This window comes from Lathyrus oleraceus, chromosome 7, assembly GCF_024323335.1.
Source record: "Lathyrus oleraceus cultivar Zhongwan6 chromosome 7, CAAS_Psat_ZW6_1.0, whole genome shotgun sequence".
NCBI lineage: Eukaryota > Viridiplantae > Streptophyta > Magnoliopsida > Fabales > Fabaceae > Lathyrus > Lathyrus oleraceus.
In genome coordinates, this window is record NC_066585.1 from 83583657 (window position 1) to 83604272 (window position 20616).

The 20616-nt window shown below is 34.8% G+C and overlaps 1 non-coding gene and 1 pseudogene across 1 annotated transcript; one reads left to right on the forward strand and one right to left on the reverse strand.

Annotated features, from left to right (window-relative positions):
• Nucleotides 1–543: 543 nt before the first annotated feature.
• LOC127102144 (uncharacterized) lies at nucleotides 544–4833 on the forward strand (annotated as a pseudogene).
• A 9170-nt stretch (nucleotides 4834–14003) lies between these two features.
• Nucleotides 14004–14110, reverse strand: LOC127109770 (small nucleolar RNA R71). The gene has a single exon (XR_007797023.1). It is a non-coding gene; the product is annotated as a small nucleolar RNA R71 (small nucleolar RNA).
• Between the last annotated feature and the right edge of the window lie 6506 nt (nucleotides 14111–20616).

Genomic DNA, 20616 nt, shown 5'->3' on the forward strand with positions numbered 1-20616 from the left:
CAACCCCCTTACCTGTAATCTCTGACATTTTATTAGTTTTGATTTGAAAGCTTCTTACTTTTGGGTTTTGTTCGTACTTTTTCCCTTTTCCCTTGGAAACAATAACAGCGCGGTGACGACTCTTGTTATTTGATCTCTAGTTTATCCATGGCTTGATGATCATGAATTTACCGCTACAAATGATTCAAAATTAAACTTGACCATCTCGTAAAAGATATCAAGAAAGGAGATATTTTTGGCAAGGTTAAAGCATATACAAATGTCTAAAAATATATATAAAATTTACATTATTTTTTTAATTAATTATTTGTTTATATTTATCTTGTAGTGATCTATACTATTGAATTTCAAAAGTGTAGACTTCCGCATGCTCACATATTGGTTTTCTTGCAACCAAGTTATAGGTTTGTCCATCCTTATGATATAGACAAAATAATATCCGCTGAGATTCCGTATAAAGATATAGATCATGAGTTGTTAAGATTGTATCTTCACTTATGATACATGGTCCATGTGGTGCTCAAAATAAAAAAATCCCCGTGAATGCAAAAGGGTAGGTGTACCAAGCACTTTCCGAAAAAGCTTGTTGATAGTATAATTATTGATTCAGAAGGTTATAATGTATATAGAAGAAGAGGAAATGACGTGTTCATTAAAAAAGGAGAATCATTTGTTGATAATAGATTTGTGGTTCTATATAACAAACATTTGTTGTTGAAGTATAATGATTATATTAATGTGGAGTTGTGCAATCAATCACGATATATAAAGTATCTTTTAAAATATGCCAACAAAGGGCATGATCGTGTTACTGTCGGATTTTACAAGGGTGCTGATGATAGAGATGATTCTCAGATTTTTGAAGAAATAAAGATGTATCATGATTGTAGATATTTATCAGCATGAGAAGCTGTTTCAACTATATTTATGTTTGATATTAATTACAGAGAAACATCAGTTGAAAGGTTGAATTTTCATCTTGAGGATGAGCATAACGTGGTTTTTCTAACGATGCTTCAATTGAACAGGTTGTAAATAAATCATATATTGAGAGCACCAAATTTTTGGCATGGATGGATGCTAACAAAAAATATGTCGAAGCACAGAAACTTACATACAACGAGTTCCCAACAAAGTTTGTATGGAAAAAAACTGAGCATCGATGGGCTCCATGTCAAAGAGGTTTTTCAATTGGAAGACTATATTTTGTGGCACCTGGATCCGATCAAATGTTTTATTTGAGGACTTTGTTGAATTATATGAAGGGTCATACATCTTATGATGATATCAAAACACTTAATAATATAAAATACAACACTTTCAAAGATGCATGTTTTGCATTAGGCTTGCTAAATGATGACAAGGAGTTTGTGTATGCAATTATGGAGGCAAGTCGTTGGGATACCGAAAACTTTTTATGTATGTTATCTGCAATTTTGTTGGTTTCTAATCAAGTTGTTTCAGCAATTTTTGGTGGATTTGTTTAGTACAATAGAGTATGCTCACTTGAAATATATTAGAAATCATCAGAAAGATTTCAGAACTGACATGTACAAAGGATTAACTGAGGTCATTCTTAGAGGAGAAACTGATGCAACAACAGCAGAAAAAGAATAATTTTACCATCAAGTTTTGTTGGTGGAGCAAGATATATGATACAAAACTATCAAGATGTTATGGACATTTGTTCTTGGGTTGGATATCCTGATTTGTTTATCACGTTCACATGCAACCATCATTGGCCTGAATTGGTTAATTTTTTGAAGACATATCGACTTAGGCCAGAGGGTTGGCCCGATTTAGTGAGTCGATTGTTCAAAATTAAACTTGAGCACCTGGTAAAAGATAGCAAGAAAGGAGATATTTTTGGCAAGGTTAAAGCAGATACAAATGTTTAAATATATATATATATATATATATATATATATATATATATATATATATATATATATATATATATATATATATCTTACTAATAGTTGAGATTATTTTTTAAAAATTAATTATTTGTTTATATTTATTTTGTAGTGATCTATATTATTGAATTTCAAAAGTGTGGACTTCTGCATGCTCAAATATTTGGTTTCTTGCAACCAAGTTATAGGTTTATCCATCCTTATGATATAAATAAAATAATATCCGATGAGATTCTGGATAAAGATATAGATCATGAGTTGTTTAAGATTGTATTTTCACTTATGATACATGGTCCATGTGGTGCTCAAAATGAAAAATCTATGTGCATGCAAAAGGGTAGGTGTACCAAGAACTTTCCAAAAAAGTTTGTTGATAGTAAAATTATTGATTCAAAATGTTATTATGTATATAGAAGAAGAGGCAATGGTGTGTTCATTAAAAAAGGAGAATCATTTGTTGATAATAGATGTGTGGTTCCATATAACAAACCTTTGTTGTTGAAGTATAATGCTCATATTAATATGGAGTTGTGCAATCAATCACGATATATAAAGTATCTTTTTAAATATGTCAACAAAGGGCATGATCGTGTTACTGTCGGATTTTTACAAGTGTGCTGATGATATTGATAATTCTGAGATTTTTGACGAAATAAAGATGTACTATGACTGTAGATATTAATCAACATTTGAAAATGCTTGGAAGATATTTATGTTTGATATTAATTACAGAGAGCCACCGGTTGAAAGGTTGAATTTTCATTTTGAGGATGATCAAAACGTGGTTTTTTGTTATGATGCTTCAATTGAACAGGTTGTAAATAAATCATATATTGAGAGCACCAAAATTTTGGCATGGATGGATGCTAACAAAAAATATTTCGAAGCACAAAACCTTATATACAGTGAGTTCCCAAGAAAGCTTGTATAGAAAGAAAGCGAGCATCGATGGGCTCAACATCAAAGAGGTTTTTCAATCGGAAGACTACATTTTGTGTCACCTGGGTCCAGTCAAATGTTCTGTTTGAAAATTTTGTGGAATTATGTGAAAGATCTTACATCTTATGATGATATCAAAACAATTAATAATGTAAAATATAACACTTTCAAAGATGCATGTTTTACATTAGACTTTTTAGACGATGACAAGGAGTTTGTGGATGCAATTATGGAGGCAAGTCGTTGGGGTACGACAACTTTTTACACATGCTATTGCAACTTTGTTGGTTTCTAATTAATTGTGTCGATCATATTTTGTTTGGAATAACACACAGGAGCATTTGAGTGATGCTATTCTACACACGCAAAGATAATTTTTGCATTTTGATGGTAGTTTATATTCTTAATTTATGTATGTGTGTGTGTATATATATATATATATATATATATATATATATATATATATATATATATATATATATATATATATATATATATTATTCTTCAATTATTTTGTCTTAGTCATAAATTATAATTATAAGTTCTTCTAAATTTTAGATTTGGTTTTGACTCCTGATCAATTTAAGAGTTATATTTTGGCTGAAATTGAATTTCTTTTACAAAGCATTGTTACTAGAGTCAGACAAGGCATTGTTACCAGAGAGACAAAATTGATTGAGGAACTTGCAAGACTTATATTTGGAGAGCAATGTCTACAATATTAAGGTCGAAAAGTGAGGTTGTCTTAACAATAACATCAAGTGGGATAGTTGCATTGCCAATTCTTAGTGGAAGAACTGCACACTCGAGGTTCGGAATCCCGTTAAGTGTTGATGAATATTCGACGTGTAAAATAAATCTAGAAGACCCTTTAGCTGATTTAATACGTCGTGTAAAGTTAATCATATGGGATGAAGCACCTATGATGCACAAACATTATTTTGAAGTTGTTGATCATACTTTGAAGGATATATTGAGAGAAAAAAATATTCCATCTGGTGGAAGGTGGCTGTGTTGGATGGAGATTTTCGTCATATTTTTCCTATTATACCTAAAGGAACAAGACAAAAAGTTGTTCATTCTAGTATAAATTCTTCTCCTCTTTGGAGTTTCTATGAAATGCTTACATTGACCATTAACATGAGACTTCTAACCGAAGGTAAAAATCCAGACGTTGAAGAGAGAAAGAGTCTTTCAGTGTGGATTTTGGGAATTGGTGATGGAAGTATCATAGACGCTAATGATGAAGATATCACAGTCCACTACCAAAAGATTGATTGATTACTAGCTTTGGTGATCCCCTTTCAGCTATTGTCCAAAGCACATATCAAGATCTAATGCATAACATGAGTGCTCCATCATTTTTTCAGAATAAAACTATATTGGCTCCTAAGAATGCAATTGTGGATGCCATAAATGACTACATATTTGATATAATATATGAAGAAGAAAAAAATTATTTGAGTTATGACTCTCCATGCATGCCTGATCAGATGTTAACATGTTAGATGATGTGCACACTACTGAATTTCTAAACACCATTGTTTCTTCTAGACTTTCAAATCACAAATTAAGATTGAAAGTTGGAGTCCCAGTCATGCTATTGAGAAATATATACCCGTCTTTATGATTGTGCAATGACACCTGGTTGATAATTACAAAAATGGGAAGGTATGCACTTGAAGGAAAAATTATATATGGTAGCAATATTGGTGAAAAAACGTTTATTCCAAGGTTATCACTGTCGACAATTTCCATCATTTCATTCGCTGTGAATATCAACAAGAGTCTATGTCAGTCACTCAAACATATTGGAATGTATCTGACGCAATCAATTTTCTCTCATGTTCAATTATATGTTGCACTATCTAAAGTTACTTCAAGGATATGCTTAAATATACTAATAACTGGCGATGAAGGTGAAAATTCAAATGTAACTGAAAGTGTCGTTTACAAAGAAGTGTTTTAGAATGTTTAGAGTTAGTTAGTAGATTATTTATATAAAATTATGTAATTTCTTTTATGATATTTAAATTTTTTCTATTTTTATTTATGTGTTATTTCATAGCACAACTATTTTTTCCATTCATGAGAACTTATATTATTATACTAATACGAATATTATATATAAAAATTTAAAATACCCATGCATCACACGTGTCTGCGTCTAGTATACTTATGATAAAATTATTCATGTTTATTTAAATAGATTGGTTTGGTAGACTTAAAGGGTTTTTTTTATGACATGTGGCCTAATCTTTTTAACTAAATAGACTTATAAAAAAAGTCTGGATCTTTTCTATTTAAAAAAATATATCCTAACCTAAGTTTTTGTAGGTTAAATTATAGGCTCCTCTTAGTTGCCTTGGTCTATTTCCATTCCTATTGCCAAAACATATAATATGCTATTTTAAATTAGATTGAATTGAAACTTTAAAGTATTATTGTTATGGATTTAAAAAAAAAATTAAAAAAGAATTAATGAAAACTTACTTTAAAATAGTAGAAGTCATTTCATTTGTTATAAATATAAAATTAATTTTAAGATTTAATCACTTGAATATTTATTTCTAAATATTTTAATTTACTAAAAATTATATATTTTTATAAAAACATAGTTTTTTTAGAAATGATTTTGATGAGAAGTTACTCAAAATAATTTTTCATTTGAAGTACTTAATATATATATATATATATATATATATATATATATATATATATATATATATATATATATATATATATATATATATATATATATATATATAGCTTAACTTTTATTAACAAAAATACATAATAATATAAAAATGATTTTTAAAAATTATTTAAATGTACTTTTGATCTCCTAGTTTGATCGTTTTCAACTTTTAATCCCCATTTTAAAAATAAAGTTTTTTTATCCCTCAATTTTAATTCCATTAAAATTTTGTTGGTCCTCCTCCACTTTTGCATATGTGTGAGTAATGATTAGGATAAAAAATAAATTCTTAATAACATAACATTGCAACAAGTTGCTCAACCATAAGTTTCTTCTATAAAGATTGCATTTTCGTTGATTAAGGGCGAGGAATTTAGAGCTTTGTATCGTGGATTTGGTACTTTATTGATGGATACAATCCCTGCTGGAGCTTTATACATGGGTTTACTTGAGGTTACTAAGAGTAATGTTAGGACTGCTACTCTGTGAAAGAAGAAGAGATTTGCATCATTTGTACTGTAATTGCATTTTACAAGTCCCACATCGTTTTAGTTGCAATTATGTTTAATCTTTATATATGCCACATTAACACATACATAGGACTGGGTATTGGGTTATTATCTCGACTAAATTAGGCTCAAAGGGAACCGATTAAAAGTTAGACTCCATTAAAAATGAGTCTTAAACTTGACTTTTAAGTTAGTCCATTTCATTTCTCATGATGAGAGAGGCAAGACAACTTAGTTGTTATTATATGTAATGAGAATAATTTTTTTTTGGAAAAATTATGGTTATTACTGAAATATTAATTTTATAGTGTTATTTAGAATAATAATAAAAATAATAAGAAACTAACAAAGTCACATGAGTTGGGTCAACGGGTATGCGGGTTGCAAAACTCAAACCCGATACTCGAACCAAAACTATACATGTTATTATGGGTTGAGTTGAGTATACCCATAAATGAATGAGTTTGGATAATTTATGAGTTGAGTTGGTTTGGGTCAGCGGGTTCGTGGGTCGACCCGCACCTATGAACACCCCTAGTTGTTAGGCCAATTTAAAATTTTCAAGATAATAAACTACTACATTTGTTCCTTTATATAAGAGACAATTCACTTTTTAGATTCATTGAATAATCAATGTATCTGGTCTACAAATCGACCAAATACATTGATTATTCATTGAACCTAAAAAGTGATTTGTCTATTATATAAAGGAACGAAGGTAGTATTTTAAATTAAGACTAGTCGATCATATTAAATATTATTATATGTGTTTTTGATATTATCAAGATAAGACAAACTCATGGAGTTTTAGAAGTTGAACAACTAGGGGTGTTCGTGGGTCGACCCGCACCCATGAACACTCCTAGTTGTTAGGCCAATTTAAAATTTTCAAGATAATAAACTACTACATTTGTTCCTTTATATAAGAGACAATTCACTTTTTAGATTCATTGAATAATCAATGTATCTGGTCTACAAATCGATCAAATACATTGATTATTCATTGAACCTAAAAAGTGATTTGTCTATTATATAAAGGAACGAAGGTAGTATTTTAAATTAAGACTAGTCGATCATATTAAATATTATTATATGTGTTTTTGATATTATCAAGATAAGACAAATTCATTTACTTCCACTCATGGAGTTTTAGAAGTTGAAAACATGATTTGCTCTGGCGGTCAAAAGTGATTTTTCAAAGCACCAATCACTTTCACCAAACCATATCCTTGAACTAAATCAATATCTTCTCACATGACAGATCTTAAAACTACCCCTGCTGAAAAGAAACCAATCATAATCCCTTGGGCATGTCTTATATCAAAAGTGGTAGACTTGATATCACGATACCATAAGATGAATATTAAGTAGACTAAGAGGCCTATAAAAACAACTTGCACGCCATAATCATATGGTCAAAAAGGACATCTCCTTTAAAAGTTTGTGCCTTACGTAGCAAGTTAATGCCCCTTTTGAACTCTTTGGGAAAACGGGGCAACACTTCTCTAAGAAAAGGTTACTATGAGTTTTTGTTTTCATCGCTAGATGAATCTCAACAAGTTATGTCAATAGGTTCATGGAATCTAAACCCATATTTTTTTAAAAATATTTTCTTGGACCAAAAACTTCAATCTTAATGTGCAATCATATTCTTCAGATCTGGTTTAGATAAAAAAATTGGTTTGGCTCAAGAATATTCGCGCCCAAAAAACTTGTTTGCAATTAGAAGCACTGTTGGAATTCTTATTTGTGTTGATCAGTTCACTAACAAACCTAAATTTGATAGAGAATTCAGGCACTATGTTAGAGTCCTTATTGATATTGATTGGAGGAAATCCCATGTGTATCATATTCTCGTGGAAAGAATTGACTTTTTTTTGTTGACACATAATATGAAAAAATCCTTGAATTTTTAAATCATTGTAACTGTGTTAGACACTCCCAATCCAAAAGTAGAAAACTTAATGCATGTGCTCAGATTGTCCCAGAACATGATCCAACCAAGATAGTTTTTTAAGTTTTCAATGACAATACAAAGTAACCTCAATCCCTCAACAACAAACAAGATACACAAGTTACCACTAACAAAAATGCTACCACTATAAGAGTTGTCCGTGCGAATGATCCAATTGTCATTCCTCCAAGACCAACCCTTAATAATAATAAACAATAGTTTGAAGAAGACTTAGAAACAAATTCCTTCCTTCCAAGGTCAAAAGTGTGAATGATTTCAGAAATAACTCTCATTCAGATGAATCAACGAGATCAATCAATTTGAATCTTAGAACCTCCACTCCTAATGATGAAGATGATAGATCATCCAACTCTTAATTTGTTACTGCCACTCAATTAGACAATGTAGAAGATATTGAAATAATAGCCACTCGTAGCCAACAACACTAATATCAACCTAACTTGCATACCATTCCTGGCGTAGTCAACAAAGATACAACCTTCTTTAATAATTCATGGGCTAATCTTGCAGATATGGGTTTGGTTTGGTTGAGTTCATGGGTTATGTTTCAAATAAAAATATATTTTTTATGATTCTTTTAGTCGATTTTATAAAAATGTAACACAACTCAATACAATCTTACTCATTTATAACACTCAAATTCAATGAAACACATAATATAATATCTAATAAAATTCATCAATACGATATAACACTTTATAATAGTTGAAAATTCAACAAGACGCGTTATTTCTATAAAATACATAAGTTGTAAATGATATAAAAGAAAATAAGAAACACTATTTAATCTTAGAATTAAGTAAAATCATTGGTCTAGTAGTATTATTGGTGGAGAATAATTTTTTTTTTGGAAAAATTATGATTATTACTGAAATATTAATTTTATAGTGTTATTTAGAATAATAATAAAAATAATAAGAAACTACCAAAGTCACATGAGTTGGGTCAACGGGTCTGCGGGTTGCAAAACTCAAACCCGATACTCGAACCAAAACTATACATGTTATTATGAGTTGGGTTGAGTATACCCATAAATGAATGAGTTTGGATAATTTATGGGTTGAGTTGGTTTGGGTCAGCGAGTTCGTGGGTCGACCCGCACCCACGAACACCCCTAGTTGTTAGGCCAATTTAAAATTTTCAAGATAATAAACTACTACATTTGTTCCTTTTTATAAGAGACAATTCACTTTTTAGATTCATTGAATAATCAATGTATCTGGTCTACAAATCGATCAAATACATTGATTATTCATTGAACCTAAAAAATGATTTGTCTATTATATAAAGGAACGAAGGTAGTATTTTAAATTAAGACTAGTCGATCATATTAAATATTATTATATGTGTTTTTGATATTATCAAGATAAGACAAATTCATTTACTTCCACTCATGGAGTTTTAGAAGTTGAAAACATGTTTTGCTCTGGCGGTCAAAAGTGATTTTTCAAAGCCCCAATCACTTTCACCAAACCATATCCTTGAACTGAATCAATATCTTCTCACATGACAAATCTTAAAACTACCCCTGCTGAAAAGAAACCAATCATAATCCCTTGGGCATGTCTTCTATCAAAAGTGGTAGACTTGATATCACGATACCATAAGAGGAATATTAAGTAGACTAAGAGGCCTACAAAAACAACTTGCACGCCATAATCATATGGTCAAAAACGACATCTCCTTTAAAAGTTTGTACCTTATGTAACAAGTTAATGCCCCTTTGGAACTCTTTGGGAAAATGGGGCAACACTTCTCTAAGAAAATGTTACTATGAGTTTTTGTTTTCATCGCTAGATGAATCTCAACAAGTTATGTCAATAGGTTCATGAAATCTAAACCCATATTTTTTTAAAAATATTTTCTTGGACCAAAGACTTCAATCTTAATGTGCAGCCATATTCTTCAGATCTGGTTTAGATAAAAAAATTGGTTTGGCTCAAGAATATTCGCGCCCAAAAAACTTGTTTGCAATTAGAAGCAGTGTTGGAATTCTTATTTGTGTTGATCGGTTCACTAACAAACCTAAATTTGATAGAGAATTCAGGCACTATGTTAGAGTCCTTATTGATATTGATTGGAGGAAATCCCATGTGTATTATATTCTCGTGGAAAGAATTGACTTTTTTTTTGTTGACACATAATATGAAAAAATCCTTGAATTTTTAAATCATTGTAACTGTGTTAGACACTCCCAATCCAAAAGTAGAAAACTTAATGCATGTGCTCAGATTGTCCCAGAACATGATCCAACCAAGATAGTTTTTTAAGTTTTCAATGACAAATACAAAGTAACCTCAATCCCTCAACAACAAACAAGATACACAAGTTACCACTAACAAAAATGCTACCACTATAAGAGTTGTCCGTGCGAATGATCCAACTGTCATTCCTCCAAGAACTACCCTTAATAATAATGAACAATAGTTTGAAGAAGACTTAGAAACAAATTCCTTCCTTCCAAGGTCAAAAGTGTGAATGATTTCAGAAACAACTCTCATTCAGATGAATCAATGAGATCAATCAATTTGAATCTTAGAACCTCCACTCCTAATGATGAAGATGATAGATCATCCAACTCTTAATTTGTTAATGCCACTCAATTAGACAATGTAGAAGATATTGAAATAATAGCCACTCGTAGCCAACAAAACTAATATCAACCTAACTTGCATACCATTCCTGGCGTAGTCAACAAAGATACAACCTTTTTTAATAATTCATGGGCTAATCTTGAAGATATGGGACTAGAAAATGATAAATTGGAAAATAAGGTCAACACACTAGACTCTTTTTAGGCAGTCATTCGCCCAGAAGAACCTTTCACAAAAGTTACTCCAAGTAAGAAAGTAAGGTTTCTGCTCACAAAATCACTTATATTACTAGGTCAAAAGTTGGTCCTACCAACTCAAAAAAAATTATCTTTCTCTTTAGGAATGTGAGGGGTTTAGTCAATTCCTCCACCAGATTGGCTATCAAGAAATTAATGAAGACTTACAAGCTTGATTTCTGCATCATTGCAAAATCCTGGATGGACCAAGTTGATAAGTGGTTTTTGCACCATCATTTTTATTGTTTCCCATTCCATTTTAGTAGTTCAAATGCGCGTTTTTCCTGATTTTATGCGTGTTGTTATGTTTCGTTTGTTTTTTCAAGAAATAAGGAACGTTTGGGACAAAAAGGATCGAAGAATTCATCTTCCGGTACAAAAATCCAACAACCAACATGGGTGTGTTGTATCCATCGACACCCCCTGTGTTGGCCACCAACTAATTTCTCAGTACAAGAATCTAGAGGTCAACATGATTGGGTCATTCCAGCCAACACAAGCCCTGTTGGCCTCCAGTATAAAAACATGGAAGAAACATCCTTGGGCTATGTTCTCCAGCATGGATCGTGTTTATCAGCACCACCCCTGGTGTTAGTCTGCACACCCCGTGTCAGATGCAATTTCAAGTGCAAACTTTTGATATTTCGTAACGTTTTTCTTATATTTTGGCTTCCCAACCGTTTCAAGGCTTGGAGGAATCACTATTGATTGTTCTCTATGGGAAATTATGGTTTCTTTGATGATGACAAGTCTATAAATAAACCTATAATCACTAAGAGACACATATACCTTATGTCGTAGTTTACTTTACAAGTTTTTATTTTCTTTTGTAAGTTTGTTTTCATTTTAAGTGATGTAAACTTCATACTCCATTTGAGTTTTTCTTTAATCAAATCTTCTTTAGCCTCAATACACGTTATATTCACCTATTGTTATTGCCTTTTTTTTTCCTTTTACCATGTATGAAATTGCTATTGATAACGCGAAAATGTATCGTATTTTTGGCTTCACATGCATTGCTTTTTACTTGATTAACACTTATTAGTACGCAGTATTTTATGTTTATTACAGGTATTTACCGAATAAAAGGTTTACAACAAGGAAAGTGAAAAATAGCAAAAAGGAACGAAAAAGAGAAGAAAATGGAGAAAAATAGAGGTAATGGGCCACCATACCAAATGGGTTTGTGGCGCCCATAACCTAGATGTGTGGCGCCCATCACCTATATGTGTGGCGCCCGCCACATGAACCAAAGGAGGCGGTGGCGCCCGCCACCAAGCATGAAGAGATGTGGCGCTTAGCCCTACAATTGTGGCGTTCACCACGGAGTAAAGGACTAGGGTTGTGGCAAACGCCACAACCTAGTCTTCCCTACTTTTTCTCCATGATTCTAGCCACGAATCCACTCACCTTAGGCTACAAATTAGAGATGTGGAAAATATATAAGGAGGGAAGTTTCTACACGTCAGCTCTCGCATCTTCCAGTTTTCAATCTACGGATTATTTTTAGTCAGAATTATTTTCTTTTAGTTTCATAGGCAGTTTTTCATACTTTGTAATAGTAATAGTTTCTCCACATCGGGGACTATTGCAATTTAGTTTACGCATTTGAATTCAATTGTAACGGTTACTCAATGCCAAAACTTCCCGACATTATTTGAATCGAAGAATCAAGATTCAGTTCCAGTTCTCAATTTGTAATCCAGGTTTTATTTTGATTGCTATTTTATTTATTTATGCCTTATTGCATGTTTGATTTTCCAAATACCATGTTTGTTACCGGATCCATGTCCGACTAAACCCTTAGGTATCGGTATGTAAAGATCGTCGAAACGACGGGATTCGTAAATAATTGGTGTTAGTTTCTATAAAACTTATTTTTTTGGTTTTTAGTTTCTTGTTTTAATCAAACTGTTTTTCGTACGAGAGTACAAAACAAAACTAAGGTTACGGTCAACAAGAACGAGAGTTTGAGATTTTAACGAGATAGCTGAAACTAGGCATTAATCCTAAACACAGTGAGAGCGCTTTAGGATTAATTAGACTTTATTCATTTTCAAAAATTACTTTTGAATTCAAAATGAGACCGCGAGAGTCAAACATTTTGGTTTAGGAGTATGGTCAGAGTCAATAAAAACGAGAGTGTGAGACTAAGTCCTTTCTATAAATAATTTCTACGGAAGAATATTTTGACCAATAAGATTACACCAACTATCTATCGAATCCCCGAAGTTTGATGCGTTACATACCGATATCCCTCTATCTCATATCTTTATTAATATTCTATTTAAGTTATAGTTATTTCTCTTCATCCCTCCAATCTTAGAACGATCATCCGCCGTAGATTTACATAGTAACATTAGATAACGATACGTTCGATTATTAGTCCTTGTGGGTTCGATAATCTTTAAAACTACGCAATAGGACTGTGCACTTGCAGTCACGATTCCCATAGACTTACTAAGTCGCGATCAAGTTTTTGGCACAGTTGTCGGGGACTAATTTAGTCGATATCGTAACTCCAGTGTTGCCTAGTATAGACTAAGGCAAACAATTCTTTTTTCCCTTTCTACATTTGTCGAGTGTATGCCAAGTACTCGCTCTCAAGGCGAGAAATTAAAGTTACAGTTCAACGAACCTGAGCGTTATCTTAGATTAGAACTCCGGATACGAGACTTGATACGAGAACATCGTATCAAGCTAAATCTTCCTGACCTTAACATCCCTACTTCTGAATCAGTTATTCAACCAGAGATGGCCGAAGGAGTAAAAACGTCCTCTTAAGTACTATGCAATCCCTTCGCAGGATGAACCACATAACAACATCGCTGCCCCTGCCATCGATGCCAATAACTTTGAGCTAAAACCTTCGTTGTTGTCATTCCTACAGCAAAACCAATTTTCAGGTAGTCCCACAGAGGACCCGAACCTACGTTTGTCAGCGTTTTTGCAATACGCAGACACAGTGAAAGCGAATGGTGTCAGCCCAGAAGCTATAAGACTACGTCTTTTCCCATTCTCATTAAGAGATAGAGCTAGAGCTTGGATCCAGTCTCTACCATCCAACTTTGTCACTACGTGGAACGAGTTGAAGAAAGTCTTCTTAGCCCGATATTTTCCACCTAGTAAGACGGCTATGCTAAGAGCCCAAATAAACGGGTTTAAACAAAAGGATAATGAATCACTTTTTGAAGCTTGGGAGAGATACAAAGACATGATGAGGCTTTGTCCACATCATTGTCTAGAAGAATGGTTGATCATTCATACCTTTTACAACGGTCTCTTGTACAACACAAGATTGACAATAGATGTCGCCGCAGGTCGCACACTGATGGATAAACCATACAATGAGGCATATCAACTCATCGAAAGTATGGCCCAAAATTATTACCAATTGGGAAGCGAAAGAACCTCTGCAGAGAAACCTCAAACAAAAGGCAGAATGTACGAATTAAGCAGTCTTGACCATGTTAACGCCAAGGTAGATTCTCTTACTCAAAAGATAGACAACTTGACCATAACACCAGCAGCCATTGTGGCTGCTGTAGCACCAAACTGCGAGATATGCGGAGCTCAAAGGCATACTGCCCCAGAATGTCAACTCTTGACAGGAACCTCCACAGACCAGGTGAACTATGCTCAAGGAAACTCGTAGTCAAACACCTATAACCCAGGTTGGGAGAACCATCCTAACTTTTCGTACAAAAATAATAATGCATTGTATGCACCTAACCAAGCACCTGCTGTACCACCAGGATATCATAAATCTGCCATAAATACTCAAAATGCTCCTAGGAAATCAAACCTAGAAATAATGATGGAAAACTTCATAGCTACCCAAGCCCAAACAAATAAGGATTTCCTAAATCAAAACATACACACTAGTGAGAAAATCAAGCAGTTAGGAAACAAGGTAGACGCATCCCTATCATATTAGGAAGACCATTCCTAGCTACATCAACAAAATGTTGGAAACACAAATCTCGCAAGTGGCTCAACAACAAGCATGTACTACTGCTCCTACAAGCACATTTCCTGGACATCTGCAACCAAACCCAAAAGGTCATGCAAATGCTATTATACTACAAAGTGGGACAGAACTAGACGGGCCGACCGCTCCTAGAACTCAAAACCCATCCATGCATCAAGACCCTGGTAAGGAAACTGAGAAGGAAGACGATCAAAAGGAAGATAAAAATGAGGAGGCCGTAGAGAAAGAAGAACCTTATGTGCCTCCACCACCGTATAAACCCCCTATCCTCTATCCTCAAAGACTTGTTAAATCTAAAAGTGTAGGGCAATTTAAAAAATTCATAGAGCTTCTAAAACAATTGAATATAACAATACCCTTTATAGAAGCCATCACTCAAATGCCCTCATATGCTAAGTTTCTCAATGAAATCTTATCTAACAAGAAGAAGATAGAGGATAACGAAACCGTTACACTTACTGCTGAGTGTAGCGCCATAATACAAAACAATATGCCTCCTAAGCTGAAAGACATAGGTAGTTTCTCCATACCCTGTGTAATCAGAAAGTTTGTCATCGACAAAGCACTATGCGACTTAGGAGCCAATATTATGTAAAGACAAAGAGTCAGACAACATACGATCGCAAGTTTCGATGATGACAAAAGACCATCATGCACGTCTACAAACAAATGCAACACATTACCCATCATATCCTTTTCTACGTTTGTCTAAACCTATTATAATGATTAAAAACATATGTGGACAAAGTGTGATCATGACGAAATGCATGAAAATCACAAAACACAGATTTATGCAGATTTGAAGGCCTTGAGTCGACCATAAGGGTCAGCTCAAAGCTCACGGGTCAGCGCAAAACTCAGCCAAACTGGAGATTGGTCAGCGCATGCTTCTTTGCGTCCATAAGGATCGGCGCATAACTCAAGGGTTAGCGCATAAATCCCTTGAGTCGACCAGAGGTCAGCGCATGGCATAATGATGCTATCCTGGGTCAGCGCATGGAACCATGGGTCAACCATAGGGGTCGGCGCATCTCTCACGGCTCAGCGCACGCCGACCTATGGTCGACCGCTCGTGCGTAAACTCAGTTTTCTGAGTACTTTCCACTGTTTGAAAGTCTGTTATTTTTGGTTGGTTTGTCAGTTACTATATATAGAAGTCAAAACACTTTTATCAACTAACATTTGTCAATTTGAGTTCAAGTGTTCAAGGAAACAAGAAAGAGTGAAAAAGGTGTCCAAGACTCATCATCTTCATCTTCAACATTTCACAACACATCAACTGCACACAATTACTTTTGATGTGGTTCGTGATCGATTAAAGGTGATAAGGTTCGAAGTTGTGATCGAAGAATCCGGTTCGAGTTGAAGCTTGTGGCAGGTTCTTTCTTGAATAAAACTGTTAGGGTTTTGTCCTCCAATACCGGTTTGAGTTTGGGGGTTTTTGGACGAATCGCTTCATCAATATTCAGCCGAGCGAAGGTGATTGAGAAGAGGAAGTCTTCATCAGTCTAGTAGCGGGTTCGATGACATTGAAGTGAAGGATTCAGGTTCGACTCGTTGTGTTTGAGATCAGTCGGGCCGAGGGTTTGAAGAACGGAAGATTCTTCAACAAAGGGGCTGGAATCGGAGGTCCAGCAACAACGATCGAAGGTCTTGATTCATCTTGAATCAAGGAGCAAGGATAGGAAGCATCATTCAACACATTGGAAGTTCTGTTGTTTACATGCTTTGCAATCCTTGTATAAACGATTAAATTTCATAGGTGATATCTAATTAATCATCTCAATTCTATTTTTAGAATTGAGGGCAGACGTACCCCGAAGCAAGGACGGCGGGGGAACTGCCTCATCAAATCTCTGTCTTCTTTAATTTTCTGCATAAGTGTTTTTCAGCTTAAAAAATTAAGTGATTTTAGTTTAAGCAATTTTACCAAACGTTGATATAAGTTGAGTAAGAGATTAAAACTGTTGTTTGAATACACAGTACAATAGTATATTGTACTAAGATAAATTTGAATTACTTACTCAACTCAAATATCTCTTGGAGTGTATGCACACCAAGTGTTTGTTAATTTGCATAAGCCAAAGTTGTCTTAAGTTTGTTTCCAGTTTAATTTGGTATTTTGGATCATTGGAACTAGGCTTGCTAGTTAGTGAAATATATCAATTGAATGTGCAAATAGTGTAGTGATTTGGATTTCTTTTTATCTCTAATCCATTAGCTTAAACGCATATCCGGTTTTCCAATAACGGTTCGTTTTAGACTAAAATTTTCCTCGGCCGCTTCCGCACTTAAAACAAATTTTCAAAACCAATTTTCTTTCAAATTGGTAGCGCCGACTCAAGTTTTTAATTGGGATCTATTCAACCCCCCCTTCTAGATCCGTGCCATAGTCTAACATATTAGTTTAATGCCCTTGTCCATATGCGAAAGGCTAAAAATGGGAGAACTAAGACCTACGAGGATGTCCGTACAACTTGCGGATCGTTCTGTTAAATTTCCCATAGGTATGCTAGAAAACATTCTGGTGCGCATAGGATAATTCTATATTCCTACTGATTTTATAATCGTGGATATAAAAGAGGATTCCAACATCCCTATCATATTAGGAAGACCATTCCTAGCTACAGCTGGAGCTATTATAGATGTTAAGAAAGGCAAGCTAACCTTTGAAGTTGGTGAGGAAAAAGTCGAATTCATTTTGATGCAATTCCTAAAGGCACCAGCTATAGACGATACCTGTTGCCTACTAGATATCATCGACGAATGCATAAGAGAGATGGAGAATGAACAAGCATCATACTCCAAAATACTGAAAGTTCCAAGGCCTCCTACTTTTGAAGATGAAAATTTAAGTAAGGAATACCAAGATGACAGCCTAAGCGAATGCCTAACACTAACGCCTGATCATATGCCTTGCCCAAAGAAACCAGCCCTAGAACTTAAGACGTTATCCAAAAATCTAAGGTACGAATTCCTAGACACTGAACTTGAGCGACCTGTAAAAGTAAATGCAGACTTAGGGTAGATAGAGACCGAAAAGCTTCTACACGTTTTGAGAAAATACCCAACTACTTTAGGCTACAATATCTCATATCTAAAAGGAATAAGCCCTTCCATATGCATGCATCACATAATGCTAGAGGAAGACAGTAAGACCTCTAGAGAACATCAAAGAAGGATAAATCCCATTATGAGTGATATAGTAAAGAAAGAAGTGCAAAAACTATTAGAAACAGGTATTATCTACCCGATATCTGATAGTCAATGGGTCAACCCAATACATATCGTACCGAAGAAGGGAGGCATCACAGTTGTGAATAATGAAAAAGGAGAATCTATAGCACAAAGAGTGGTTACTGGAAGTAGAATATGTATTGATTATAGAAAATTAAACAAAGCCACTCGGAAGGATCATTTTCCTTTACCGTTTATCGATCAAATGCTTGAAATATTGGCTAAGCATTCTTACTTCTGCTACTTAGACGGTTATTCGGGATTTTTCCAAATTCCTATTCATCCCGACGACCAAGAGAAAACGACCTTCACATGCCCATATGGTACATTTGCCTACCGACGAATGCCATTCGGATTGTGTAACGCTCCCGCAATATTCCAAAGATGCATGATGTCAATTTTCGCTAATTTCATAGATGACATCATGGAAGTCTTCATGGATGATTTCTCTGTATGCGGACAGAGCTTTGAAGGCTGCTTATCGAATCTTGAAATGGTACTAAAAAGATGCGTAAAAGTGAACCTCGTGCTAAACTGGGAAAAATGCCATTTCATGGTCCGACAAGGAATCGTACTCGGGCACATAGTATCCGATAAGGGGATTGAAGTCGACAAGGCTAAAATAGAAGTTATAGAAAACCTCCAGCCTCTAAAAACCGTAAGAGAAATACGAAGCTTCTTAGGACACGCCAGTTTCTACCGGCGATTCATTAAAGATTTCTCAAAAATCACCAAACCACTGACTGACTAATTGATCAAAGACGCCGAATTCATCTTTCATGACAAATGCCTAGTGGCGTTTGAACAACTGAAAACAGCTCTTATCACCGCACCTATCATGCAACCGCCCGATTGGAGATTACCCTTTGAAATCATGTGTGACGCTAGCGACTATGATGTAGGCGCAATCTTAGGACAAAGAAGGGATAAGAAACTTCATGCAATATACTATGCAAGTAGAACCCTAGACCCTGCACACATGAACTATGCCACCACAGAAAAGGAACTTTTAGCCGTAGTGTTCGCTCTAGATAAATTCCATTCCTACCTAGTAGGAGCAAAGATAATTATCTATACCGATCATGCTGCAATTAGGTACCTGTCAAACAAAAAGGACGCCAAACCAAGACTCCTAAGGTGGATCTTACTATTACAAGAGTTTGACCTAGAAATCAAGGATAAAAGGGGCACTGAAAACGTCGTGGCTTATCATTTGTCAAGAATGGAAGGTATTGAACCTGAACGAGTGCCTATAAACGATGATTTCCCGTACGAAAGACTCACATCCCAACTGGAAAGCAATACAGCTAAAGATGCGTTAACCCATAAGGATACCAAAACAAACGAGGTAGTGGAAGCAATTTACACCAAAACCACACTACCATGGTACGCTGATTTCGTCAACTACTTAGCAGCTAGGGTGCTTCCACCAGATTTGACCTACCAACAAAAGAAAAAATTCTTCCACGATCTTAAACATTACTATTGGGATGAGCCTCTACTTTTCAAGAGAGGCGCCGGCGGAATTTTCCGTCGATGTGTACCCGAAGATGAGGTAGAAAACGTAATCTCCCACTGTCATTCTGCTCCCTATGGAGGACATGCAAGCACTTTGAAGACTTGCGCTAAGATCTTGCAAGCCAACCTCTTTTGGCCCACCTTGTGGAAAGATGTCAACATCGCGATCACAAATTGCGACCGGTGTCAACGCACTGACAACATATCTAGATGCGAAGAAATGCCACTTAAAGGCATTTTGGAAGTATAAGTCTTTGATGTTTGGGGAATCGATTTTATGGGACCTTTCCCATCTTCTTTTGGTAACAAGTATATCCTTGTTGTGGTCGATTACGTATCAAAATGGATTGAGGCCATAACCTCTCCAACGAATGACACACGAGTGGTGATTAGACTCTTTAAGCGTATAATCTTCCCTAGATTCGGAGTGCCGAGACTTGTCATCAGTGATGGTGGCTCCCATTTCATTTCAAGGATTTTTGAAAAGCTATTACTGAAATATGGAGTTCAGCACCGCGTAGTAACACCCTATCACCCATAGACGAGTGGGCAAGTAGAAGTCTCAAACCGAGAAATTAAACAAATCTTAGAAAAGACGTTTGCCACCTCTAGGAAATATTGGTCCTCAAAATTACCAGAAGCCCTGTGGGCATATAGGACAGCTTATAAGACCCCAATAGGAACCACACCTTTTAAGCTAGTTTATGGAAAATCATGTCATCTGCCCGTAGAATTAGAACATAAAGCATATTGGGCCATTAAGACCCTTAATCTCAATTATATTGCCGCAGGCGAAAAAAGAATATTAGATATCCACAAACTAGAAGAACTTAGACTAGATGCGTATGAGAATGTCCGAATCTATAAAGAAAGAACAAAAAAATGGCACGACAATCACATATCAAGGAAAGAGTTTAAGGAAGGCGACAAAGTACTTCTATTTAACTCCCGCCCGAGACTCTTTCCTGGAAAACTTAGTTCTAGATGGTCCGGTCCCTTCGAA